This window comes from Rhinopithecus bieti, unplaced genomic scaffold (assembly GCF_001698545.2).
Source record: "Rhinopithecus bieti isolate Rb0 unplaced genomic scaffold, ASM169854v2 scaffold_10351, whole genome shotgun sequence".
In the NCBI taxonomy this organism is placed as follows: Eukaryota; Metazoa; Chordata; class Mammalia; order Primates; family Cercopithecidae; genus Rhinopithecus; species Rhinopithecus bieti.
The window spans coordinates 759,076-786,723 of record NW_016806805.1 but is presented as its reverse complement, the minus strand read 5'-3'; the positions used below and the strand labels follow the sequence as shown (position 1 = coordinate 786,723).

The 27,648-nt window shown below is 39.0% G+C and overlaps 1 pseudogene; it reads right to left on the bottom strand.

The window, feature by feature from the left end:
- Positions 1–27,648, bottom strand: LOC108533171 (60S ribosomal protein L31 pseudogene; annotated as a pseudogene).

Below are 27,648 nucleotides of genomic sequence, written 5' to 3'. Positions count from 1 at the left end.
TTAGTTCTCATCCACACTGACTGTCTGTAGATTTTTGAAAGTGGTAACAGGTACATAGGTAACCAAAGTATAGCGCTTATTTGGTGAATCTTCATCCTCGTTACGTTTTCTGGACAGCCGCACACGGATTCGGTATGGGACATTCCTTATTCCTTTGGCCCAGACAGCTTTGTTGAGCCTGGTATCAATGCGCACATCTGGAGTTCCCATCTCCATGGCAAATTTCCGAATCTCTTTGAGTGCCCGAGGGGCACGCTTCTTGAAGCCCACTCCATGGATGCGGTTGTGAATGTTGATGGTGTATTCTCGGGTCACCACCTTGTTGATGGCAGAACGGCCCTTTTTCTTCTCGCCACCCTTCTCTGCGGGAGCCAATCTGCCGGGTCCAAGTTAGAAAGGAAAGCTATTTTCTTTTCAAGATGATGATATCTCTTCATTGTTTTCTGGTTTCAAATCCAACACTACATTTAATAAATGTTTAATGAGCACCTACTGTGTGCCAGGCAGTATTACAAACAATGGACCTACAACACTGAATAAAACACAATACTGACCACAACAAAACCAGCATCAACAACCAAAACCAAGACAAATCCAAGAATATGTGCAAAATAGAACTTTTCCTTTAGGCGACATTCAGTGATCCTTATCATTCTTCCTGACTGCTGAACTTTGTTATTCTTTGTGTGCTTGTCCTATCCTACAAGCTCCTAGCTGATCTTAGATATGCAAATTACTCTGCACAACTTTATCAAACACTCTGTGTGGACCACTGTTTTTTTTCTTACCCTGAATAAACCTTTGAATAGATTCCATAAGTTTTGTCAGAGGCATGTGAATCAGAGCAACTCCATCTTGAACAGGGGCTGGGTAAAATGAGGCTGAAATCTACTGGGCTGCATTCCTAGATGGTTAAGGTATTCTAAGTCACAGGGTGAGACAGGAGGTCAGCACGAGATACAGGTTATAAAGACCTTCCTGATAAAACAGGTTGCAGTAAAGAAGCTGGCTGAAACCCAGCAAAACCAAGAGGGTGACAAGAGTGACCTCTGGTTGTCCTCACTGCTACACTCCCACCAGTGCCATGACAGTTTACGAATGCCATGGCAGTAACAGGAAGTTACCCTAAGTGGCCTAAAAAGGGGAGGCCTGAGTAATCCACCCCCCCCCCTTTTTTTTTTTAACATATCATCAAGAACTAACCATAAAAATGGGCAACCAGCAGCCCTATGGGATACTCTGTCTATGGAGTAGTTATTCTTTTTCCCTTTATCTTCCTAATAAACTTGCTTTCACTTTACAGACTGGCCTTGAATTCTTTCTTGCATCAGATCCAAGAACCTTCTCTTGGGGTTTGGATTGGGACCCGTTTCCAGTAACAGTTTTATCATCAATCTTGAAGAATAAAAGTTTCTAGTAACATTAAGTCCTAAGAACAGGCTCATTTCAGTGATTGATTTATCCAGCCAGTGTAATAACTGACACTCAGAGTCTCCTTCAGAGTTGCATGCTCTCTTTCCTTCCAGCTTGAGCCTGCTTCAGTTCAGCAAGCCTGCAGCTGGGGATGTGGAATGTGATCGGGTTCTTTCACGTGTCTACTTCTCTTGCTCTTCACCTGGTTCTTCTGTTCTTTACCTAATTGTCTCTGGCTCCTTCAGGGTTGAAGGGGAGAGGGAAGAGAGCTAAGTCTCAGGAAAGGTTTCCCATGACTGGCACAAATCACATTTGGTGATGGTGCCTGCTGGGTATGCACTATTCTCAATTTGGGTCTTTTCTCTCTCTCTCTCATTTGATGTTTTAGTGGATTCCTTGCAAAAATATCCATGTTGAGAACCCTTAACTGTAGTTTCCATGGCATAAGAAAGTCCACTCTCTGGCTGGTCACTCAGAATTCCTTCTCACCCGTGGACTTCCCATGGTCCCTCCCTCATTTGGGTCACTTTGCTCACTGAGAAAGTCTCTTGGGCAAGATTCAGCTCAGGCTGATCCACAAGAAACACTCATGCATTTTTGCCCTGCCATTGGTGAAGATGCAATTTTCTCCCACTGCAACCGCACAGTCTTTCTACTCCTTCTGTCACAGGAAAGGGGGTACCGATCTAGACCCCAAGAGAGGGTTCTTGGATCTCGAACAAGAAAGAATTCAGGGTGAGTCCATAAAGTAAAGTCAAAGCAAGTTTATTAGGAAAGTAGAGGAATAACATGGCTACTCCATAGACAGAACAGACCTGAGGACTGCTCTTTGCCCATTTTTATGGTTGTTTCTTGATATGCTAAACAAGAGGTGGATTATTCATGCCTCCCCTTCTTAGGCTATATAGGGTAACTTCCTTTCGTTGCCATGACACTTGTAAACTGTCATGGCGCTGGTGGGAGTGTAGCAGTGAGGATGACCAGCGGTCACTCTCATGGCCATTTTGGTTTTGGTGGGTTTTAGTTGGCTTCCTTACTGCAAGCTATTTTATCAGGAAGGCCTTCATGACCTGTATTTTGCGCCGACCTCCTATCTCATCCTGTGACTTAGGATGCCTTAACCATCTGGGAATGCAGCCAGAGGGTCTTAGCCTTATTTTATCCAGCCTCTATTCAAGATGGAGTTGCTCTGATTCAAATGCCTCTGACACTTCTACTCCAGGAGACATGTTGGGCTTTTTGAGTTATCCTCTTCTAGTTCCCTCTTTCACAAGCTCCTCCATCCTTTTCCCTCACTGGAGGAGGAAGGAATGCACAAAAATCAGCAACTCCAAATACATTTTCTCTATGTTCCTTTACAACTTCAAACCTTTTATATCCCTGTTTTATTATCACTTTTATATTCTTAGATGGGGTGGTGGGTTAAGGGCCAACAAGTATTTTTTAGCTACCCTTTTGGCAAGTCCTGCCTAGATGGCCTAGCATGCAAATTAGAATGCCATGAACCTGGGCACTTTTTGGCCGTTAGGCCTCATCTAAAACGGAGGCAGAAGTTGTTTCATTTTTAACATCCTGTTGCATTGACTGCAGAGTAATTGCATTCTGGCACAGTGAGAAGAAAAACATTGCTATTGAAAACCAAAAACTAACTGCATCTGCTGCTTGTATCTTACAAGGGGAATGTCATAGTTCATTTCAGGGAAGATGAATTTTTATTTATTTAGGAAAATAATCTGATGGATATCTTTGATTTGAAAAGGTGATTCCAGCAGTTCTGCAAGGAGAGGGTGAAACAAAGAGAGTGCTGATTTGTTGTGCTACATAGGTGAGAGGAATTCTTGAGTTTCCCAGGAAATAGGGGCATAAGGGCTGGAAGGGAACACAGTGGGGGAACTGTAAAGCGATTTGGGGAAGAGAGAGGGCCCAGAAGCCTATTGGGAGGTCAGGGCCCAAGAAGAAAGGATGATTAATGACAGGGATGGTCAGGGAAATTTAAAAACAAGGATGCCTAACATTTACGGTTCAATCTTTCATTAAAAGTAGGCTATAGACAGTAACCTTGTGTTAGTGGTGGCTTTGGGAAGTTAAAGCAAAAAAGGGCCTTGTGCAATCTTTGGGATGACATTAAATGCAGGAGGTAAGACTTACTGGTAAGCCTAATACTCCAGTGGGAGGAGGAAGTTATAGTGAGGGTTGAATGCAAGAGCTGAGTCTTGGGAGGCACTAATCTTACCATGGTCTGCGACTGAATGGTTGGACACTTAACAATTTTTTGTCATTATAGAAATTTTGAAAACATTCAAAATAACCAGTAGACTACAATAAGATCTTGGTTACTCATCATTTGATTTCATACAGTTTTTTTTTTTTTTTTTTTTTTTTTTNTTTTTTTTTTTTTTTAGTTTTTAAGGAAAAAATGAGTTCAGAAAGACAGAGGACTTGGGGCAAAAACACAGGGAGGGCTCATCTAGGTTACAGTTGCAAAGTAGATATTCGGAAGCTTCTTACAAGGTTCTAGGAATGACTGTGGAGTAAGTTAATTTAGATGTCAATAACTTTTCCAATAGGAGAACTATCATCCCTAGAAGACAAAAATCATACACCTTCTTCCGTGAAGAAGTCATTTCAATGTCCCCCTCGCCATTTCTCCCCAGTACTAACAGTTTGAGAGAGATATGTTTTTGTTTATTTTGTCACATATATTTGAGTTATAAGTGTATGTGTACTTGGTAAGACCTATTGCATATAGTACGCAGTAGTCTTAGAAACTTGCTAAATTTTCTCTAGGTGCCTGGTTCCCTGGAAAGCCATTGTATCAGTTAAGATACTTTCAGTACCCTAAAACTGGTTTAAATTAAAAAATACATTTGTTATCTTGCATACAAGAAGCCCAGAGTTGGAGTGGTTCCAGGGTTAATTCACTGGTTCTACGATATCATCAAAGATCCAGGCTTTTTCTATCTTTCCACCGTGCTATCTATAGTCAGTATTTGGACTTGTCCTTAGCTTTGACTCTCATATTCACATGATGACTGGTGCAGACCCAGGTTCCATATTCTCACATTGCAGCATCCATAGGAAGAGAGAGAGAGAATCTTTTCTCTTGTGTCTTCTTGGAGAAGAAAACCATTTGTAGCCATCCTCAGCAAATTTCTTACCAGAGTTCCTTGGCCAAATTTGAGTCACATTTTCATGCCTTATCTGCAAGGAAGGTTAGGAAAGTATCAGGTTTTTAAAAATTTATTTTGGGAAGAAGGCTTTGCCTATGGAAGATGTAGATAGGGAACAACTATTAGGAAGCAACTATTGGAGTCATAAGAAGTACTTATGATTAAATAAAGGTACTTACTTCTGTTGCATGCTAATGTGATCCTACCATGTGCTGGGCACATGTGGTCTGCAAAGCAATGCCAACATAGTGCCCTTAAAGCTACTATGCAAGAGCCAACAAGTCCCGGATAATGAGCAGCCAGAGTTACAGTTGCAAAATGGGTGACTGGAAGTCTTCTTATAAGGTTCTAGGAACAATGGTGGAATCAGTTCATTCACATGTCAACAACTTTTCTAAAAGGAGACCTATTATCTCTAAAAGACAAAATTAAACACCTTCTTCCATGAAGAAATAATTTCAATGTCTCCTCATTTTCCCCTGGTACCAAGAGTTTATTTGAGAGAGATGTGGTTTTGGTTATTTTGTCAGATATATTTGCACCAGAAAAGGTCTAAGTGTGGGGTGAAGAACCCAGGACTGGGGGTCAGAGGACTGAGGACTGGTCCTGGCTCTGTCCTTTTCCAGCCTGACACCCATACAAGTAACCCAATCTTTAAAAGTTTTGTTGTTCTTAATTTTCAATTATCTGTGAAATAAAGATTTATATTTCCTTACCTTGAAGTAATTTCCTTATATTCCAGTAAAACTTCCATTTTCTTTCATGGCTTGCAATCTTGGTGGGTCTATTTCCTGCCCTACGCTGCCCAAAGGGCAGGCAAAGAATCCCAGCTTCCTTGCACATAAGGCATGAAAATATGACTCAAATTTGGCCAATGGGCTCAAAAATAGGTTTGACCTCCTGGAACTCTAAAAGAGTTTTTGAGACTCCAGGTGTCCCCCAAACAGTACTTTGAGAACCACTGGTGGCCGCGTGAAGTGGCTCACTCCTGGAATCCCAGCACTTTGGGAGCCCTAGGTGGGTGGATCACTTGAGCTCAGGTGTTCAAGACCAGCCTGGGTGACATGGCAAAACCCAGTTCTATAAAAAATACAAAAATTAGGCAAGGGTGGGGGTGCATGCCTGTAATTCCAGCTACTTGGGAGGCTGAGGTGGGAGGATCCCTTGAGCCCAGGAGGTAGAAGTTGCAGCGAGCTGAGATTGTGCTACTGCACTCCAGCCTGGGTGACAGAATGAGACCCTGTCTCAAAAAACAAAACCAAAAACAAACAAAAAAACCCACTGGTTTAAGTTTTCTTCTATTTGTTATTGTTTTTGGCTATAAGAATATATTGTAAAATTTTAGTCTTAGAATTTTCTAAGGTTAAATATGTGCACATTCAAATAATAACCCAATCTGTTCTCAGTACTTCCACTGTGTTTTTACTAACTTGTTTTAATTATGCCTGCAAAAATATCTACAGCATTGTTATCATCCAATAAATCATTATTTTGAAATCCCAAAGTTCTCCTTGAGCTTAATGGAAACACAATAAGCAGTAAATACATGCTTTTGTCTCGTTTTGCATAACCTGTAAAATATTTTCCAAAAAAATTTCTAAATAATTACATTTTATTTATAACTACTATTGTTTAGAACTCAACAATAGTATATCCTAAATGAAAATACATTTTCTTTGTAATATATTTTTCTCATATTTAAGGACAGATTGTTGGCTTTAAAAAGAGAATTAGAAGACTCACTTTCTCAACCCACAGATGCTCCATGTATATCTGAAGATGCTGCACAAGATAAAACTGATATGTTAGAGAATTTTCTGATTCATGCAAGGGAGGAATTTACTCCAAAAAAAAAAAAACAAAATCTTGGGTGAAAATTTAAATAAGAAGCAAAAATATGATATAATCTATCTTGCCTTTGGCATTAGAGGTGAAAATGATTTACTTTTTTGTGTCTTATGCAATAGAATAGCTTCAAATAAGATTATGGTGCCATTTAAGTTGTGGCATCATTTTAAGACCAATCATTCAGAGGTAAAGAAAAAGAAACTGAATATTTTAAATTAGGAAAAATCATGAGCTCTTTCAAAGTTCCAAAATATTTCTAATAGCTATTCAAATTAGAAATGAAAAATCCATTGAAATATCTTGCAGGATAAGTTATCACATCACATTGCCTTGAAAGACACCCATAATAGCCAAGAGACTAACAAAGCCTTGTACAGTTGGCATTGCTGAATGCCAGCTGGATGAAGAGTTAGCAAAGTAGTCATAGCATTGTCACTAACAATACAGTAAGGCTGTCTTACTAACACAAGAATTAAATCTATTAAAATCCCTGCTTTCTACCCCCAACCCTCTCCATGGAAAGCATCTAAGTTTCTTTCCATAAACATATCCTCAGTATAGGAAAAAAAAAATGAATGAGCAAAACACAACATAATTCAAGACCTAAAATCTTCAAGAATTGAAAGGCTATGACCCAGGGGATCAGACTGGACACTTTCTTCACTGATTTCACATTTTATACAGAATGTATTGAAGCCATAAACTACCTGCTCAGAGACAACCACTGTTAATGCTTTCATGTGTGTTTTTCTAAATCCTTTTCTGTGTGTATTTGTGGGTGTGGATATAAAGGAAATGGAAGATTCTTACAAACTTCTTTACTGAAATCAGAAAATTTGAGTATTTTTTCTAATAGATACAATTCTGTATCATTTGAAATAGGCATACAATATTCCATGTGTAAGTAATCCTTTATTTTACCCTCTGCTGGTAATGATACAGGATTGATTATATGGATTTGACCTCACACATTTGTGGGAGCTCACCCTGCCCATTCACACAGCAGGCAACGAGTGCCAGGAGAATTAACAGCTAAACTGCAGAGCAGCCCTCAACCAAAGATGGCAGGACTGTGAGTGGAATAACTAGGCAACATGTTCTATACTCCTTCCTAGAGCTCCCAATGGTATTAAGGTCTAGTTGACTTCACATCCTCTATTCATTTATTTTCCTCCTTTGTCTTACTTCCCCACTATCCTAATAGTTTTTGGAATAATTTTCCAGATAAACTATTTGTACCTGAATCATTTTCTGAAGGTCAGCATCTGAGGAATCTCCAACAAAAACACACGGTAATACCCAAGATCTTATCATTACCAGTGCCTGCATAATTTCAATTTAAATCATTTCTCCCTGGGACACCATCTCCTAGCTTTTGAGTTCTGTTCCTCCAGTATTACAGCACCAGTGAACCCCATATGAACCAACAATCCATGGATCTAATCTCTTTTATTCCCATCACCCATCTGGTAAATAGGGTTAACAAAACTCTTGGGGAATAGTGAACAGAACTACATTCAACATATAACATAATTTGGAGAAAATGAACATCCTTACAATAGTGAATCTACTTTGGATGGGCAGAGATTAGATGGAGAGAGCCCTCCTCAGCAGGATCCCCTGATTTAAGCGCAGTTGTTGATCAACTCATGGGCTTGGTGGGTGTGATGGTGATTTTATGTGTTAACTTGGAGGGTGCTTTTGAATGAGATTAACATTTCAATCAGTGAACTTTGGGTAAAGCAGATTGTCCTCCATATTGTAGCTGAGCCTTGTCTAATCAGTTGAAGGCCTGAATAGAACAAAAAGACCAGCCTCTCCTAGTGAGAGGGAATTTTTCAGTACAGTGTCTTTGGATTTCATCTGCACCACTGGCTCTCCTGGGTCTCCAGCCTGCTGGACCACAGTGCAGGTTTTGGACTTGCTAGCCTCCATAATCACGTGAACCAACTCCTTATCATAAATCTCCTCCTATATATAAAAATATCCTATTGGTTCTACAGTGGGCAATGAAATTGACAGTAGAGTAAGAAAGAAGATTGAAACATCAGACTAGTTCTTGTGAGGAAGCTTCTCTTGGAAGACCCCGTGGCCAGGACTGGGGCATGGGTGTGAGGAACAGTACGATCATCATTACAGCGGTGCCAAGGTGTCAACTACAAAGGCTGCCACATTTTGTATTGAATTTAGTGGATAGTCACATATCTTGTTTTGTTGAATTCTTGTTTTTAAGAATCTTAAATTATCTGATTTATAATTTCATAGACTTTAAAACTGGTAGCTTAGTGCTATGGTTCCCCAGTGTAACTGGTCATTGGATTCACCTGAAGAGCTAAAACAAAAAAAAAAAGAACTTTCCTTTCCTTCCTTCCTTTCCTTTACAGATTTGTGGTAGGGTCTGGGGATCTGTGTTTGAAAAACACTTCTTGGCCGGGCGCGGTGGCTCCCACCTGTAATCCCAGCTTTGGGAGGCTGAGGCGGGCGGATCACGAGATCAGGAGAGCTAGACCATCCTGTCTAACACGGCGAAACCCCGTCTCTACCAAAAATACAAAAAATTAGCCGGGCGTGGTGGCGGGCGCCTGTAGTCCCAGCGACTTGGGAGCCCGAGGCAGGAGAATGGCGTGAACCCAGGAGGTGGAGCTTGTAGTGAGCCGAGATGGCTCCACTGCACTCCAGCCTGGGCGACAGAGCGAGACTCCATCTCAAAAACAACAACAACAACAGCAAACAAACAAACAAGCAAACAAACCAAAAACACTTCTCAAGGTTACCACTTCATCACTTCTCTGGAGATCATCTAGTCCAGTCATCTTTTTGCACATGAGAGAACCCAAAACATGAAAGGCTCAAGTGACATAGGTGCTTTTCCCACCCTGCCAGGTTTGGTGAGCAGGTGCAGGTGAACATATCATTCAGCATCTAGAACTAAAGTTTTCTCTGGTGTCTGAGAGTCATCCTTGGGAAACCTCAATAATGGATTCAATGCAATTCAAGAACAGCAACAACAGCACCAAGATATACATGTCCCTGGTTTCCTTACCTTTGGTCCCTTTCTCTTACAAATGAGAGACATTTGTAACAATATCTGCTTAATTGCTTAACTAAGGGCCTGGTTAGACAGACTCTCATTAAAAAGAGCAACAATGACTTAAGTTTTCTGTTGGACACAGAGAGATGGACACACACACGTAGCAGAGTGCTTTTCTCTATACAAGTTGAATTTATTTCAATGGCTTCTTCTTAGCTCTTTAAGAAGAGAATATAAGACTTTGTCAACTTAAAAAATTTAATAATTGGTTATTTGGAGCTAAGATCATCTGATTGTCATGCTTAATTGTGCAAATAATGTCTCTAACATTTTTCTTTTTTAGCCTCCCAAATCATTGGCAATGTTTAAGAAAAGGAATCTATGTACCTTCCTGTGATACTTATATTGTTTTCTGATTTTAAATTGCCTTTTCTTCACAGTAAAAGATTGTTTAAACTTATCAAAATCACTTTGATTTTACACCTAGAGTCAGGATCCTAACATTTTGATTTTCGACACTTATAAATGCCTTAATAGATACATGGACAGTAATTTAGTTTGACTTAAATATAATAATCTGGCCCATTTATCCAGGCTGACAAGATTTCATTTCCTAATGATCTTTTATTGTAAATTTATTTGATTTCCTTTAATATATTATCTCATTTCTCATCGCCTTTCGTTTTGAAAAAATATGAATAATTTCTTAAGGAATTATGAAGACTTGGCCTTAAGCTGACAGCTCTGAGAAGCAGTGAATATCTCCACCCTTTTAAACAAATTATATAGTTTGATAACAGAGTCCTAAGAAGAAGAGAACATTAGTTTATCAATAATTTATTCTAAGAGACATCAAGGATTGTACACTCAGGGGCTCTTGTTTTCTTTGCAAAAAATGAGAACCAAAGTAATCAGGCTAACCTGATTCCAGTTCTATATTTTCAGCTGCCTACTTGACCTCTGTCTGGATGTCTCATAGTCAATTCCTGCTCATTATTTGGTTACAGAACCAAACTTGCCTTCTCTTCTCCAAAATGGTTCCTCCTCCTCTGTTTTTATTTTAATTTTAATAAAATCACCATCTACTCAGTCAGTCAAGCTGAAAACTTCAGATATTTTGGAGATCTCTGTCTCCTCAAAATAGTCAATCTGAAACTTCCAAATAGTTCTCAGAACTGTGCCTGCTTCTCTATTTCTTCTGGTCCTCATGATTCTTGTTTGGATAACCACTGCAACCTCCTAATCGGCTTTCCTGCCTCTAATTTCAGTCCATACCACCCACCATCCATGCTGGGGCAGTAATGATTCTTATGGAAATATGCACCTGACTCAGTCCCTGAATTTTTTTTTTTTTTTTTTGAGACAGGGTCTCACTCTATCACCCAGGCTGGAGTGCAGTGGCACAATTTCAGCTCACTGCAACCTGTCTCCCAGGTTCAAGCAGATTTTCATGCTTCAGCCTCCCAAGTAGCTGGGATTACAGCCACCATGCCCAGCTAATTTTTGTGTTTTCAGTAGAGACGGGGTTTCATCATGTTGGCTAGGCTGATCTACAATTCCTGATCTCAAGTAATCCACCTGCCTTGGCCTCCCAAGTGCTGAGATTACAGGCATGAGCCACTGCACCCAACCAAGTCCCTGAATATTCTTCACTGGCTTACTTTGGCCTGCTGTAGCAAGTCCACAGTCCTCAGCAAGACATGAAGCCCTTTAGGACCTGATTCCAGCTTAGCTCTCCAACCTCATCTCTTGTGGCTCTTCTCCCTTGCCTCCCCCCCTACCTGAAACTCCCCTCTATCTTTAAAGAGTAAAGTCAATCACGTATCCTTTAATGATGCCCCAGCAGAGGTAGCTATGGTGTTATGGTTTGAATGTATCTCTGAAAGTTTATGTGTTGGAAACTTAATTGCCATTGTAATAATATCAAGAGGTGGGACTTTAAGAGATGATTGGCCCCAAGGGGTTGGCTCTCATGAAGGGATTAATTCAGTTATCACAGGAATGGGTTAGTTATCATGGGAGTGGGTTTCTGATAAAAAGGATGAGTTCAGGCCATTTTGTCTGTCTTGCATGCTCATTTGCTCTTCAGCCATGTTATAACACAACAAGAAGTCCCTCACCAGATGCAGCCTGTTGGATTTCCCAGTCTCCAAAACAGTGAGCCAAATAAATCTCTTTTCTGTATAAATTACCATCTGTGGTATTCTGTTATAGCAGCAGAAAACAGACTAAGACACACACTCTCCACTGTACATTCATACCCTCTGTGTGACTCTAAGATATTATTTCCTCATTACTGTAATCATTCATTTATGTCTTTCTCTGTCATCGTTATGAAAGATATTCAAGAGGAAGTGCTGTATTCTACTCATTGTTTCCTTAGTTCCTAGTGCAATGCTTCGTACATAATAGTTACATAATGAATAGTCATTGAATGAAGAGTGGAATGATTGAATGAGCTCCAAGGGGCTGTTTAAATTATTTTCTTTTGCTGGGTGTCTTATTGTTGTTTCTGTGAAGCATTAACTGGAATTTGTCATGTATTGTAATTATATTTGTTGAAATGCCATTTGATCTGTATTTCACAATTCCATTATTAAAAAAAAAATAGCCAAAATTAGATTGTGATTCAGAAGCCTACAGTTGTAGCCTAAACACAGTTTACTTGCAATTTTAATCATCTAAAAAAAAAACTTGTTGCAATATTATATTTTCTTTTCCCTCCCAGCCCCTCTTCTTCTGTAAACACCACATACATGTTTATTTGTATATGTTGTTGAGATACCTTTCTTTACAGGGTTTTGCAACAATCCTTTCGTTTCTGCAAAATCTAGTTGGTAAGCATCCTTCCATTAGTCCCAGGATGTGAGGCAACTTTAGCTATACATGGGCAATCAAAATGCTGTAGGTATTTCTGTGAGTGGAAACAAAGTACCACTAAAATCTGTTTATGTGCTTATATCTTGTGTTTTAAAACAGATTTAAACAGTTCATCATCCTTAAATGCAGTATATGCTCTTAATGAAGTAAAAGGACAAACACCCTTAAATTGGGAGTCGTTAAAATATAGGACAGACAAAAAGAGATGCCTAAAAGTTACTTTTTATTCATCGAGCAGCACTTTAATTTTGTTTATGATTACACCGAAACCTCTTTAAAGGTCAGTGTCTAGGTCCACCTGACATTCATCTGAGTTCGGGGATTACACAGTAATCATTTAAGAGTTAAGTAGAAAGGATGGGAGACTTCCAATAATGGTAAATAAAAATCTTATTTTCTTTGGGTTCTAAACCTTCAGGATTGCCTTAAGAAAAACTTAAATTGGAAAATCAAAAGCAAAACTAGTTTCAGCGTCATATTATCTTTTTTTTTTTTTNTTTTTTTTTTTTTTTTTTTTTTTTGTACAGACACGCTCTTGCTTTGTTGCCCAGGATGGACTAGAACTCCTGGGCTCAAGTGATCCTCCTGCCTCAGCCTCCTGAATAGCTGGGATTATAGGGGTGAGCCACTATGTCTGGCTATTACAAATTATAGAGTAGAAGAATTACATGCTCCAGTGAGCACAAATGTTTTATACAGTTGTTTTTGTATTTTTTTAATTAAAAGTTTTATTTTTTTGACTAGCACTTTAAATACAGGATACTTTAAATAAATCATAGAAGGATATTATATTCTGTAAAAGCCTGGGAAAGATATAAGATGAGAATAAAATTCGTTTTCTCTTTTTAAAAAAATTAGCATTTTGGCCAGTCATGGTGGTTCATGCCTTAATCCCAATGCTTTGGGAGGCTAAGGCAGAAGGATCACTTGAAGCCAAGCGTTTGAGACCAGCTTCGGCAACATAGCAAGACCCCGTTTCTATAAAAAAAATTTTAAAAAAATGAGCCAGGTATGGTGGCACACGCCTGTAGTCCTAGCTACTCAGGAGGCTCAGGCAGGAGTATCACTTGAGCCCAGGAGTTTGAGGGTTCAGTGAGCTATGATTGTTCCACTGCACTCTAGCCTGGACAACAGAGCAAGACCCCCTCTCAAGAAAAATTTATCTTCCTGTTCCAAAAGAAAGATGAATGATAATTTTGTTAAAAATATTTTTATTATCTTGGCATTTAAGGATCTTTTCAGTCTACCCACAAGTTACCTTCCTTGATTGCCACTGACATGCCTGCTTTAGGTAGAGCTCATGTCTTGTTTCTCTGTAACTCAATAGGATCTAAGCCCTGTCTCTCAGCCTCATCACCTACATTTGAGTTTTCTAAATGATGCTTTGCTCTCCAGTTAGGTTATGGGCTTCTTACAATTCTTTTAATTTACATATAATATCCCTAAAATGCACTAATATTTAGTGTACAGCCTGAGGATTTTGTTTACGTTTCCACCCCGATGAAGCCACCGAGCATTTCCAAAACCCCAGAAAACTTCTCTGGGCCTCTTCTTAGTCAAATATCCCATCGTCAGAGGTGACCACTCTTCTGACATCTGTCATAATCTGTGACGTCTATCATTGATTTATTTGGCTTGTTCTTGAACCTTATATAAATGGAATCATATTGGATGTACACTTTTGTGTCTGGTTTCTTTCTCTCAACATGGTGTCTTTAAGATTCATCCACGTGGTTGAGTGTAAGGCATGGATACCATTTTTATCATCTTTGTATCCCCAGGTTCTAATACAGTACTTGGCACATAGCAGATGTCCAACAATAATTTACTGAATTAGTAGATGACTAGATGTATTTGTAGGATTCTTGGGTTACAAACAGCAGAACTTCTACCCAAGTTGCCCTAGATGACCTTATCTCCTGTGTGAAGCTACTATCTCATGCAACTCACAACTGTCTTCCCAATCTCCTATGAACTCTAGTCACATATGAACCCTAGCTGCAAGGGACTCTGAGAAATGTAGTTTTAATTTCTAGCCTCTATAGTACAAGAAGAGATGCCAGAGGGGTTAGAGATGGTACTGGATGAGCCATTATGCCTTATTCTGTATTATTCTGATACAGAAATGGAAGGGTTGGAGTTGTCTAGGAAACAGAATCAGAAAGAGACAAGAGCAAGGACTGCTTTGGAGGTCTAGGTGACAGCAATCAAGTCACACTTTTAGAAAGGACATCATTGTTCACTTTATTATGAAGATTTGAAGTCTTGGAAAAGAGGGTGTAGTTGGCAAAGCTAGGGTCACATGCCTATTTCTTGGGTAGGAGAGGATTGCACTGACAGTCTCACCAAGATAGCATTTGATGGAGAATTAATTCCTGAAAAGGAAATGGGATGTTACTGACAAAACAAAGGAATATAAACTTAAGGATAAAAGTCCATGAGTGCCCAGTAACAAAGTTTAAAAAATAAGCAATGACAGTCAAAGTGTTCAAGTTGCATTTCACACATTTTGCCTGAGAGTTGACATCCCCAAGATTTCTAGCAGTTAGAGACAAAGGGGGCTTAGAGAGGTCATTTTATGGGGTCATGTATATTGTGATATAGTTTATACACAAGAAAGACACACTTTTTAGGTGTAGAGCACCACAATAAACATATGGAAGATTTGCATTACTCCAAAAAGCTCCCTGTTCCTCTTTGTAATCAGTTCTTTCCTTCATCCCTAGTCCCTCCTCCAGTCCCTGGCAGCCACTGATTTGACTTCTATCCCTGCAGTTTTTCTTTTTCCAGAATGTCACATAGTTGAAAATGAAGTTCGACTTATTTCAAATGTCCAGGAGATCATTTTGTCCAATGGTCTTTCCCTTTCTTTTCTACTCCACTAGGAACTGTTTTTATTCAAATAAACTTGTTAGGTTTTGTTTAAGGTGGAGTCTCTCTCTGTCGCCCAGGCTGGAGTGCAGTGGCGTGATCTCGGCTCACTGCAACCTCCTCCTCCTGGGTTCAAGTGATTCTCCTGCCTCAGCCTCCTGAGTAGCTGGAGCACTACCAGCATGCACTACCATGCCCAGCTAATTTTTGTATTTTTAGTAGAGATGGGGTTTCACCATGTTGGCCAGGTTGGTCTGGAACTCTCGAGCTCAAATGATCTGGCTGCCTCAGCCTCCCGAAGTGCTGCAATTTCAAGCATGAACCACCATGCTCGGCCGTATTCAAATGAACTTTTATGCAGAAAGCTAATATTTGAGACAGGTAGAAATGGATTGCTTTCATGAAATCGAGGTGAGGAACTCAAGTCCAGAGTTCTTTCAAATAAAGCACATTATCATTTGCTCATAGAATTTTATTTATTTTGTGTATTCCAGAATCACAGTCAGTTCAGAATCTCTGAGCTTTTTCAAAGTTGTCTTCTTGTTGCAGAAATGCTCATAGAACATTTTCCATGGAGAGAGTCATGGCCTGAGAAAACTACCAGAAATGAGAAAGGATTTATTGTTCTTACGTTTTTGTTAAATTATGGATTCTTAGTTGATTTTCTTGCTAAAAATGTTCATTTCAGGTCCACTAGGTGTCAGTTGCCATCTCTTACATCTTTTTTTTTTTAACTACCTTCTTTTAAATGCCACTGTTAACCATTAAAATGGCAAGTGCCCAGATACCACTTACGCAAATAAGCCTGAAGGGAAAATTCTGCAGATTACGGTTTTTTGATCTGTGCTGTCCAATGTGGTAGTCATTAGCCACAAATGACTACTGAGCATTTGAAATGTGGTGAGTTCAAACTGAGGTGTGCTGTAGTTACAAAGTACACACCAGATTGTAGACTTTGTACAAAAAAAAGTGAAAACATTACATTAATAAGTTTTTGTTGATAGCACTTAAAATGATGACTTAAATATATTTTGTTAACAAAATATATTATTACAATTAATTTCCCCATGTCATTTTATTTCTTAAAATGTGATTACAAGGAAATTTAAAATCACATATGTAGCTAATATTTGTGGCTTGCATTATAAATTTCTAGGAGACAGCACTAATATAGACAGATTGCTGGTTCTGCATTTGCTAATCTCTTCTAAGAAGGACCCAGAAACTACAGTTCTCCAATCTGGATCTCAGAGATTATGAGAGAACCAGGCCACTTTCATTTTTTTTTTTTTTTAAAGCTTCATAGTAAATTTTTAAAGATGCAAAATGCCAAAAGCAGAGTTACATGAATTGCTCCACATTTTTGTATTGCAAACATTTATACCTAACAAATCACCACTTTTAATTTAAAAATACATTGTAATGTAGTATATTATGCCAGCCTTAAGACAATTTTAGGATTTATAGAAAGAGAACAATACAGGTGATATGGTCCAGTTGTGAAACAATTTGAAAGTTGGTAAAAGAACTTCTTTCCATCTCTTGGTTTATATCTGTAAATTGTATGTATAACCTTGTTCAGAGACGACTTTGGAAGTCTAAATTGAGGCCATATTTGAAAGTGAGGGCTGGGTCCAGTGGCCCACTGGCCCCCACCCCACCCCACCCCACCCCACCTCAGCAGTGACAAGCCCTGCTTTTGATCTTTTACATCTGCTACTTGTACTTTTTATGTGCCAGGCTCTCTGTGTACACTTTACATTACTTGGAAGCCTTGCAACAACCTGTGAGAAAGATATCATTGTTAGAGGGTGAAAAGATGACTGCTAATTCTTCCCCAAACTCCTTTCAGCAATGATGTCCTTTAAGGGGTCAGGGTGATCAGAAGTTTTAGGCTGAAAGGATAATGCATAATAAAGGCAGAGGGTGACATGAAATGAATCCCCTGTTGCCTGTCTACTTATAGTTAACCTTGCCTTCTCACCTGTGCTGCATGGAGACGCTCCCAGAAAGCCCTTTCTCAGGAACTGATTGTTTGCTTTTGTGTATGCTAGACTGTCCCAAATTGGAAGTATTTTCAAAACTATTTTCTGGAGGGGTGGGAGGAAAGCTATAAGCCATGACTTGCATGACAGCGTTACCTCCTAGCTACAAATTACTCATTTCAAACCCTGCATTAGGCGGATGCCACTTTGCCAACGGGGTTCTTAGGTTCTTACTCTCCTCCATGTATATGCCCTTTATGTCTGTCAAGTTGGGTTTTGTTTTGTGACTATGTAAATCGGAGCCAAGGGAGTTTCTTTTTTCTCCATGATTGGAACCACGGCGAGGCTTTCTCCACAATCCAGCGCTTTATACACTTCTGCACTGTGTGGGCAGAAAGCAAGGCAGAGGGTGCTCTTGAATGTACTTTTCACCTGGTTTAAACAAGAGCTTTGATTTTTTTCCTGTTCTTAATCATTATGGAGCTTGAAGTGAAAGCAGGATTCATAGAGTTGTTTTTTTTTTTTTTTTTTAACTTTGTTTTGGGCCATAGGATGCTTGGATTTTAACACTTAGATTATTGATAAAAGGATCCCACAGACTTCTAGCATATGGTAGAATGTTGATTTTATTTATTTATCATTTAGTTAGTTAGTTTAGGGAGGTTTTCTGCCTTTTTCTGATGCATCTCTGTATGTGGCTAATTACAAAGGCCAACTAGATATTTTCTTCACCAAACGAGAGCTGGCTGGAAAAGACTTCTCCTCTCACATATTCATTTAGCTAACATTTACTGAGCCTCTACTATGTGCTTGTATTTAGATCCGGGGATCCAAAGACAGATGAAACAAGGTCCTTGCCCTCCAGTGGCTCAAGGTGAAGGCGAGGGAGACATGAGAAAGTGAACATTAGCTAGGAGGGGACCCACGAGCTACATTTTGAAGGGCAGGTAGCTTTAGCTAGGTGAAGAAAGTGGGGATAAGGTTTTTTATTATTATTTTTCTTTAAATAGACTTTATTTTTTAGAGAAATTTTAGATTTACACCAAAAATTGAGCATAAGGTAGAGAGAGTTCCCATACACCCTCTGACCCTACCAAGGTGTAGACTACCCTATTAACTACAATTGTTGCAATTGATGAACCTACAATGACACATCTTTGTGACCCAGAGTCCTTAGTTTACATTAGGATTCACTCCTGGTGTTGTACGTTCTGTAGGTTTGGACAAATATATAATGACATGTATCCCCCATTATAGTATCATACAGAGTAGTTTCACTGTGCTAAAATTCCTCTGTGCTCTGCCCACTCATCCCTTCCTCCTCTCTCAGCCCTGGAAACCACTGGTCTTTTGACTGTCTCTATAGGTTTGTCTTTTCCAGAATGTTGTATAGTTGGGACCATACAGTATATAGCCTTTTCAGATTGGCTTCTTTTACTTAGTGATATGCATCTAAGGTTACTTCATGTTTTTTCATGGCTTGACAGCTAATTTCTCTTCAGCACTAAATAATATCCCATTCTCTGGAGGTACTACAGTTTGTTAACCATTCACCTGCTGAAGGCCATCTTAGATTCTTCCAACTTTTGGCAGGGCTGGGTATTTTAAGCAGATATGCTAGGACTCGTAAGGGGGATGAGAACAAGGTCCTTTTGGAAACTCGTACTTGGTATACAGAGTAGGGGGAAGTTTTATGCACAGTAACAGGCTCATCCATCATCCGGGGGACCAATCCCAAACCATGATGTGGATCCTATCACTCTTCTACCATTATAATGTGTCATCTTCTAGATCTTGCTTAGAAATAGATATAGGAAAATCTTATTTCATATAATTCACAAGTTTATTTGGTTAATTTTAACCTTACTTAAAACAAAAGCTTCCTTTAGGATGATTTTAAGTTATGGGTTATGTTACAAAAATTAAGTGAAGGGAAATAGTCACTGGTGGATTTGAGTAGTTTGGCCTTCTTATGACTCAAAGAATTGTTTGGTTTTGGTTTTTGGTGAGAGCTCCATTGCATACTTTGGACAGAAGCCCAACTCTGGAGGTTGTTGTTGTTGTTGGTGGTGGTAGTAGTAATCTATCCAATTTAGCTGAATGCTGGTGAGCCACCCTCCATTTCGAAATAAACTAAATAACACGTGAGTCACTCTGAGAACATAGTCTACAGCCTCATTAACAGGAAAACAATTACTGTTACTGTTCAATACTTCATGAACTAAGTGGAGTTTACATGACAGATGCAATTATGCCTTTAGCATGCTTGTGATCAATCTGATCAATATTTCACTTAAATAATCTAAAGGCACCTTATTTTTTTTTCCTTGACAGACTTTATTTTATCTCTTAATGTAACAAACATTGTTTGATCTTGTGATATTCTCTCTTAAACACACTTGAGTTATTCATGAGCTCCTTCAGTAACTGTGTCCCTGAGAAAGTCAATTGTCTACAGCTTGGCGAAGTAGCATTTTATTTCCATTTGCAAAGGCACTTTGAAAAGTATAAGGTGTGATGTAAATGCCGACTATTATTATTCTATAATTTTTTGCTTCTTCTCCCCCTTTTTTTTCAGGACAATGAAATAATTCAATATGGGGATCCCTGTTTTATACTATTAAGAAATCACCTCATACAGGTGTTCATATGATTTGACTCAATAATCCCATAGCTAAGGATAGTTACTAAATAGATAAATTCACAGAAATAAGTCTCTTTGCCATTCACTGCTTGGTCATAATGGTGTTACTTACAATAGGGGGAAATTCAATTCAACTTGTAAGCTAACAAAGTGGAAATTCCAAACATTTAACATGATGGAAATGCTTTAATAACCAAATGTAGGAGAAAATACTATGTCGGCATTTAATATGATGGTTTTGACAGTTGGCACAGAAAGTTGGAAAGAAGTTTAGGATAGATTGTATGAAAGAGCAGAATATGAATTGAGCCACGTACACAATCATATAGAATGGATAAGCCTATGGGAAAAATTATGACATTAGAATATAGGAGAAGGGAATTGGAAGATGGAATTTATTGTGCTATTCTTTTACTGAAATGTTTCTTAATATTGATGTGATATTTTGTCAATGATTTTAAAATTAATGCCTTGTAGGCCCTTAATCTAAAAAGTGTCCACAAAATTTCATACTTGTGGCAACCTTTAAAAGAAACTATTTGTTATGGGGTGACCAAAGACATCATCACATTCAGAGCATATTTGTTAGATATCATTGGTTTGTGGAGGAGGATCATCAATATTTGCCCTCTAGTGGCTTAAAGTTGTAAACAAGCAATTTTGGCTTAGTTTTTGGTTGCTATTGCGAACGGTCTTGTTTGTGAGGATAAAACTGATACGGTTTGGATCTGTGTCCCCGCCAAATCTCATGTTGAGTTGTAGTCCCCAGTGTTGGAGGTAGGGCCTGATGGGAGGTGATTGGATCATGCGGGTGGATTTCTCATGAGTGACTTAGCACCATCCTTTGGTACTGTTTTCAGTAGTGAGTGAGTTCTCAGGAGATCTGGTCATTTAAAAGGGTGTGGCACCTCCCGCTCCTTTCTCTTGCTGCTCTGGCCCTATCTGTTCCCTCTGGGCCTTTCACCATGATTGTAAGTTTCCCTACGCTTTCCCAGAAGGTGAACAGATGCCAACATCATGCTTTCTGTACAGCCTGCAGAACCGTACGCCAATTAAACCTTGTTTCTTTATAAACTACGCAATCTCAGGTGTTTCTTTTACTTTTTTTTCCTTCTTTTTTGAGACTGAGTCTCGCTCTGTAGCCCAGGCTGGAGTGCAGTGGTGCAATCTCAGCTCACTGCAACCTCTGCCTCCTGGGTTCGAGCGATTGTCCTGCCTCAGCCTCCCAAGTAGCTGGGGTTACAGGTGCCCGCCACCACACACGGCTGATTTTTGTATTTTTAGTAGAGATGGGGTTTCGCCATGTTGGTCAGGCTGGTCTCAAACTCTTGACCTCAGGTGATTCATTAGCCTTGGCCTCCCAAAATTCTGGGATTACAGGTGTGAGCCTAGCCTGTAATCCCAGCCTAGGTACTTCTTTATAGCAATATGAGAACAGACTAATATAAAAACTTACTGTAAAATGAAAACTCATGTGGAGTATGTCTTAAAAGCACCATATGGTCAGTGCCTCCTACCCTAAACCTGCCCGTTGTAGCTTTTTTACCCGCATTTCTGAAGGCAGAGCAGCATAGACATTGGGAACCTGGACTCTGCAATGAAAAGAACTGGCTACATGAACTGAGGTTCTGCCACGCACCCACCTGCTTGGTGACCTTGGGCACATTCTATCATTTTGCTTTCCTCATCTACTAAAGGGGGTAATAATAATGCTACACATGCTACATGGCATGTAAAGTGCTATCATCATTACTACTTTTCCACCACTGATTCTAAAGCTCTAGTGCTGATCTTGGTGCTGGGGATGAGCAGAGAAATATAAGAGGTATAGGCTTGTAATGGGATTTTCAACTGCCTAAGGAGATAAGATATATTTCCATGCAATAATTGTGAAAATACATAATAAATGCTATAGCAGTAATAAAATTATATATTATTGCTTCTAAGGTAGTATTTTTCACATTTTATGTCTATATTATTGGGATGCATCTAATAAGTGATAATGATTTACTATTTGGCAGCCTAATTGGCAGCATCTTTTCATTTTTAGTGGTATATAAAATAATGGTACATCTTAAACTGATGAAGTCTCAGATTCAGTAAAATGTGGTAGTTAGTACATACGTTACATTTAAAAAATATTTGTCAAGGACCGGGTAAAGGGTAAAATGAGTTATAAGCATTATCAAAAATAATCCTCAGAATAAGTTCTGTGAATTTGGGAAATGGGAAAACCATGGGAGAAATTATCAATGAATTTTAAGGCAGTGAGGTTATAAAGGATTCCCAAGGTCTGACTTGAACTAAGCTGCTCAATAAGGAGAGCAGATTTGGATAAGCTGAAAGAAGAGGGGTAGGGATTCCAGGAACAGTTGCTGTCAGTGAGTTGTGCTTGGGTTATTCATTCCTTAGTAGATTCTCTCCCATCCTTGCTGATTTTTTTTTTTAAAGGGAGGACTTGGGACAGCTTTTCTTTAGTCTAATATCTTTAATATCTTCTCTCATCTATTTTGCCTTTTTTTTTTTTTTTTTTGATACAGAGTCTTACTCTGGAGTGCAGTGGCGAGATCTCGGCTCACCTTCACCTCCTGGGTTCAAGCAATTCTCCCAACTCAGTCTCCCAAGTAGGTAAGCTGGGAGAATCAGGTTACTACGAGTGCACACCAGCACGTCCGGCTAATTTTTGTAGTTTTTGGTAGAGACAGGGTTTACTATGTTGGCCAGGCTAGTCTCAACTCCTGACCTCAAGTGATCCACCCACTTCGGCCTCCAAAGTGTTGGGATTACAGGCGCAAGCCACCGCAGCCAGCCTATTTTGCTTTGAATTTTAATTGCTTTAAGCACGTTTTGTTGTTGTAATTGTTTGTTTTGTTTTGTTTTGATTGTTAAATGTAGGCACTACTGACATTTTAGGCTGGATAGTTCTTTGTTATAGGGGGCTTTGCTGGCATTGTGGGATGTGTAGCCTCCTCCCTGGTCTTTACCTACTGGATGCTGGTAGCACCTTCCAGTTGTGACAATTGAAAGTCTCCAGACATTGCCAAATGTTCCCTGGGGCAGGGAGTGGGGGTGCAAAATTGTCCCCAATTGAGAAGCACTGGCTTAAAGAAAACAGCACAGCACACCGGCCATTTTTTTTCTTTCCCCCTCTCTCTCTTGCTCTCATTCTTATTCTCTGTTAAGCAAGAAAAATCTAGCATTTTTTTTTTTACAACTTTAGAATTTGGTTTTTACAACTCTTCTATCCTGGTATTGAAGTCTTGCCAGTGGACCACAATGATGCCATTGTAAGTCTAAAGAGCACCCGCTCATTTGCCAGTTTACCATTAATTCTTAAGTGTGATGGGGTTGGGGGATTGGTGCCCCAGGGAGTATATTTTTTAAAACTTACTATTTTGAATAATTTTAGATTTGCAGAAGAGTTGCAAAGATGGTATAGAATGTTCCCACGTACCTTTCTTCCCCTCTAATGTTGGCATCTTGCATAATAACTGGCCCATTTATCAAAACTAAGATCTTAGCATTGATTGATACAATACTATTAGGTAGACTGTAGTCTTTATTGGGATTTCTTCAGTTTTTCAAAAAACGTCCCACTCTGTTCCAAGATTCAACCTAGGATGCCTCATTGCATTTAGAAGGAGCATAGTTTTTTTAACGGAAAGAATATAGAATGTATTCCTGGAAAACTGCTGATTCTCAGAGAAAATCTAAAAAACGTTTGCTGTAAAAAGAAATGTGAGCCACATTGACACAGGTAGAATAAATGACAGTGAGCAGACTTTTCTAAGTAGGAGCCTATCCCCATTAGCACTCACTGAGCTAAAAAGTTCCCCTATTTCTGCTTAAAATCAAAATCTTTAGCTGGAATCGACACTCTCTGAGGCAAAAACAACTATACTAGTACATATTTTTCAAATGTCTGATAAATAAACTGAAGGCGGCTTTTGTCTTGACTCTCAGTCTAAGCTATCCTCATTACACATTTTTTCTACAAATGATCAATGCTTATAGACTGAACCAAAGGTACAGTCCCAAATGCTGTTTCATATTTAGGGCAAGCTGAATGGTTCTTTTCCAATTCTGGCTGACAAATACAGCATGAACACAAAGCAACATGGAAAAGATATAATCTATTGAACCTGGTAAATGTGAGTTGTAAGTAATTGCAGTTTCTTCTTAGTCTCATTTGCTGCTCAACCATTTCTCATTATGTAATCCTTTAAAGTCAACCTGATTCAGGAGCAGATCAATACTAGGGAAACCCTTTTGTCTTCTTTTAGGGCATAAAATTTAAAAGATGCTTAAGTCAATATTCCTTTTAATAATGTGTCTTACGGAAATGCCCGGGTCCCCTTCTTGTTATATAATTAATTGAGCTGCCTGCCACCCACAAGGTATAGTCGTTGCCTCCCATAACTCTCCTTTGGCCTAATTGCCATTCTGTTTTCAGTTCTATTTGTCTTTAGATATTTCTCCCCCCGCCACCACCAATAGTGTTGGGCATGCTTTGTACTTAGTTTCATCTTGCTGTGCTTTTGCTTCTAAATGTCAGCATAATTTTTCTGCCTTATAATATTGGAGATGTTATAACCATCCATCAGCCCAATAGAAGAGCAGAAAAGATTAGATATCATTTATCTGTATTGGTTGTTCATTGTAATGACCCAGTGGACAACATGAACAGATAATCTGTTGCTTTGATGGAAACTAATTATTCTTAAGCATGACAGCATCGAAATAGCTTTTGTGACATTGTTTTTAAAAATGACGGCTACCTAGTCATTATTAGTGCAAGCTGAGGTTCAGTCGTGTTCTCTGATGATTTCCCTACATAAGCAACACTACAGCTGGGACTTTTTATTGCTGCTTCACAGGAAAAACTGAACTAAAATTCAAGAAGTTTAAAATTTCAATTGACATTCAGATACAAGGACTATCCAAAAAAATTTCCTAATGTGAAATCATGCCTCTTCCTAAAGTAAAAGTATAATTAGAAGGTAATTTCGCTAGCTGGGATTAATATAGCTTGATTTTTATTTTGTTGCTGGATTACCAGCATAAAATCACCAGGAGGTTTGGAGAATAAAGTCACCATGAATTAAAATATATTTCATGTAGAATTTCCTAAATAAAAGCATGGCTCTATGATTAATTTTTTAAATATAACTTCTCTGCATAGATGGGAAAGTTTTATTTATATTTATATGCAAACTTCAATAAAAACCTTAGAATACTGATGTATTTAGATTACTATATACTATTCCTAAAACACTTTAGAAGCTTAATTAATATTCTGAGATCGTATTTGTATTACTGACACTACTAATAACCAAGTCAAGATTTATGTATTATTATTACTGGGCCATAGTAGAGATGCAGCTTCACTGTGTCTTAGTTTGAGAACAGAAGCAAATTAGCTTCACATGCCAAATATTTCCCTTTGTTATGACAAGTTTTGCAAAAGTTTTGGGGATGCTTTAGGTGATAATAGATCATGGATAATATATTAAAATGTATGAAATAAGCTTATAATTGCACAAGTAACATTTACTGTAAAAAAAAAGTTCTTTCTGTAAAAAATTTAAACCAACTGAAGTAGGTAGAAAAAAAAGAAAGTGTCCTTTTGCCTTCTACTTAATCTTGTTTCCTTAATGCCATTTCTTTCCTAAAGGGTTGCTAACAATTTGGTGCAAATCTTCAATTTTTTTCATGTACTTATGTACATGTACACACACTCAGACTCTCCTCTCTCTCCCTCTCTCTGTCTCTCTCTCACACACACACACACAAACACGCCCGTCTATGGATTTATTTATTTATTTATTTTTGAGACAGAGTATTGCTCTGTCGCCCAGGCTGGAGAGCTCTGGGCTCACTGCAACATCCGCCTCCGGGGTTCAAGCTATTCTCCTGCCTCAGCCTCCCAATAGCTGGGACTACAGGCGTGTGCCACCACAGCCAGCTGATTTTTGTATTTCTGGTAGAGACAGGGTGTCATCATGTTGGCCAGGCTAGCCTCAAACTCCTGACCTCAAATGATCTACCAGCCTCGGCCTCCCAAAGTGCTGGGATTACAAGTGTGAGCCACCACGCCTGGCCTATTTTATGGATATTCTATAGACTCTTCTGTACTTCTTTTCACTTAAAACTATGTTTTGGATATCTTTTCAAGTACATATATATGGCTTTCCTTTTTGAAAACTGGTTAAAAAACTATTTTTAACCATTAAATCATTCAAGTACATATATATATATATAGCTCTCCTTTTGAAAACTGATCATGACTATTTTAGCCATTAAATCATTCTATGAAATAAGGTTTGTTCTTTTCTATCATCCTCATCCTTTATTTTAAGAAGTCCTCTCTAGGTAAATTGGAGGAAAATCTCAATTTGAGCCCTAGCTGTTTAAGTGGTTGACTTGGGTCGATCACTTCTGAGCCAACACAAAGATGAAACTTATCCCGTGGTTACAGAGGATGTGAGCCCCTGGTTGGGAGGCAGTGTAGGTGGGAGATTTGGCTCTGGATTCAGTTCTGACACAAAGGATCAGATCACCCCTCTGGGCTTCAGGTTCTCCACTTGAAAATGGGAGCCAGGATGGAGCAGACTAGATTTGCTTTTGTTTCTGTCCAGATCTTGCATTCTGTATTTCTGTTTTCAGAACTAAATGCTGTGTTTTGACTCGGGGTAATTCTTCTGTGATTAGTAATAATTGTATGCTAGTAACAGGCAGCCAAAATTTAAAGTATAGAGAGACTCAGGTCTATTTTTATGAGCGGTGGGCATATGCGTTTGTATTTAAAAATACTGCTTGAAATGGCCTTTGTCACCACCAAGTTGTGGTAGTGCTAACCAACGGGGAGAGGAACAGTCTACTCTTCTTGTTTCACCTCGCAAATCTTCATCAGAAGACTTCCTTGTTATTACAAACCTCTGAAGATCACTCTAGATACACTCTCAACTATCATTTGTAACATGTAGTTAGCTTTTGAATCTATGCTGTGCAGATGATGCTTATCAACTGGTGGCTTTTTTTTTTTTTAAATCACATTCACTTTTAGAATGATGGATTCAAGCACCATAATAGTAATGATACCTGCAGGTAACATGAATAAGCACTTACTATGTTCTAAGCCCTTTAAAAGTCACTCACAGCCAGACCACTGGCTCACACCTGTAATCCCAGCACTTTGGGAGGCCGAGAAAGGTGGATTGTTTGAGCTCAGGAGTTCGAGACCAGCCTGGGCAACATGGTGAAAGCCTTTCTCTATAAAAAAAAATAATAATAATAACAAAATAAAATAGAAGTCATTCACAAAAACCATATAAAATAATTTATAAATGAGGGTACCGAAACTCAGAGAAGACAGTAACTTGTCCAAAGGCACAGAGTAAGTGATAAGGCTGGGATGGAAGGGAGGAGTTAACTGAATAGTTATATAGTTATGACTGAAAATTTACCTAGTACTTAATATGGTGACATATCTGTGTGTGTGCAGATAGTAAATGCTGGTGCTTCTCATTCCTGGGATGGTGCTGTGAGGAGATGTGACTTGAAATGGTCCCCTTTTCTCAGGCACGCTCATGGAGCTGCCTATTGAAGTCACTCCTTCAAAAAATAGATAAACAAAGCAATTCCTTATATTCTTTCTGCAGCTACAGATCATTTACTCTGACTTTTGCAAAGCCCTTGCCCTGGCAGACAAGCCCTGGTGTTGGAATCTGCAAAGTTGATGATTAGTCGAAACAGTCTGGACTGCATCCACAGGACATCTTGTAGCACAATCAAGTGCCACTTCAT